Source organism: Somniosus microcephalus, unplaced genomic scaffold (genome assembly GCF_052327205.1).
Source record: "Somniosus microcephalus isolate GS21.2 unplaced genomic scaffold, FLI_Smic_1.0 unresolved_chr3, whole genome shotgun sequence".
NCBI classification, from domain to species: domain Eukaryota; kingdom Metazoa; phylum Chordata; class Chondrichthyes; order Squaliformes; family Somniosidae; genus Somniosus; species Somniosus microcephalus.
Genome location: NW_028225181.1, coordinates 66,106,386 through 66,108,401, shown reverse-complemented (window position 1 = coordinate 66,108,401; position 2,016 = coordinate 66,106,386).

Below are 2,016 nucleotides of genomic sequence, written 5' to 3'. Positions count from 1 at the left end.
ACCTTGTCAAATGCCTTTTGGAAGTCTAAATACACTATGTCCGCTGGTTCCCCTTTCTCCACCCTATATGTTACTTCCTCAAAGAACTCCAGCAAATTTGTCAAACATGACTTCCCCTTCATAAAACCATGCTAACTTTGTCCTATTAAATTATGATTATCCAAATGTCTTGTTACTGTCTCCTTAATAATGGACTCCAAAACTTTACCTACCACAGATGTTAGGCTAACCGGTCTATAGTTTAGTATATAGAACTGGAACAGGGAATATAGAGGGCAACCCAGGATAAAGGGGGATATAGAAAGTGGACAGTGAATACAGAGAGATACCCAAGTTAGAGCGTATTGTGGAACAGGTACAGAGAGTAAAGGGAGATACCCGGGGACGATGGGAACGTAGAACGGGGACAGAGAGTAAAGGGAGATACCCTGGATGCTGGGTAATATAGAACGGGAACAGAGTGTAAAGGGAGATACCCGGGTTAGAGGGGCATATAGAACTGGAACAGGGAATATAGAGGGAAACCCAGGATAGAGCGGAATATAGAAAGGCGACAGAGAATACAGAGAGATACCCAGGTTAGAGGGTATTGTGGAACGTGGACAGGGAGTAATGGGAGATAACCGGGATAGTGGGTAATGGAGAACGAAGATAGAGCCAAAAGGGATGTACCCGGGATAGAGGGGAATACAGAATGGGGCAGAGAGTACAAAGAGATTCTTGGATAGATGGGAATATATAACGGATACAGAGAGTAAAGTGTGATACCCGAGATAGAGGGTAATATAAAATGGGGACAGGGAGTAAAGGGATATACCCAGAATAGAGGGGAATATCGAACGGGGACAGAGAGTAAAGTGGGAAACCCAGGATAGAGGGTAATATAGAATGGCTACACAGAGTAACGTCAGATACACGGGATAGTGGGAATATACAACGGGGACAGTGAGATACCCAGGATAGAGGGGAATATCGAACACGGGCAGAGATTAAAGGGAGGTTCCCGGGATAGAGACGAATATGGAAAGGCGACCTAGAGTAAAGCGACATACCTCTGATAGTGGTGATTATAGAACAGAGACAGCGATTAAAGGAGATACTAAGGATAGTGGGAAATATAGAAAGGGGACAGAGAGTAAAGGGAGATACCCGGCATAGAGGGGAATATGGAACGGGGACAGAGATTATAGGGAGATATCTGGGATAGAGGGGAATATAGAACGGGGAGAGAGTGGAAAGGAAGATGCCCGGGATAGAGTGAAATATAGAACGCGGACAGAGATTTAAGGGAGATACCCACAAAAAAGTGGAATATGGAACGGGAACAGAAAGCAAAGTATGGGCCCCAGTTTCGGTGCGGGTCCCAGTCTTTCATAGAACCAGAGAATGTTTAAGCACGGAAGAAGGCCATTCGACCAGCTGAACACACGCCGGCTCTCTGCAAGAGCACTTCAGCTTGACCCACTCCACTGCCCTTTCCCCGTAGTCCTGCAAATAATTTTCATTCCGGTTTTTATCCAACTCCCTTCTGAAAGCTGTGATTGATTCTGCCTCCATCATCCTCTCGGGCGTTCATTTCCAGATCTTAACAATTCGCTGAGCAGAACAGTTTTTCCCATGTAGTCATTGATTCTTTTGGCAAGTGTCCTCTGTTTCTCGACCCCTCTGCCAATTGAAATATTTTCCCTCCTTCTACCTTGTCCACACCCCTCATGGTTTGGAACACCTCTAACAAAGCCACTCTCAAACTTCTCTGCTCTAAGGAGAACAACCCCACCTTTTCCAGTCTATCCACGTATCTAAAGTCCCTTATCCCTGGAATCCTTCTTGTAAACCTTTTCTGCACCCTCTCTAAGGCATTCATATCCTTCCGAAAGTGCGGTGCCCAGAATTGGACACAATACTCCAGTTGAGGCCGAAGAATTTTTTTTAGACAGGCTCATCCTAATATCCACGCTTTTCTACTCTATACCTCTATTCATGAAGCTCAGGATCCGCTAACCTTTTTTCCATCTG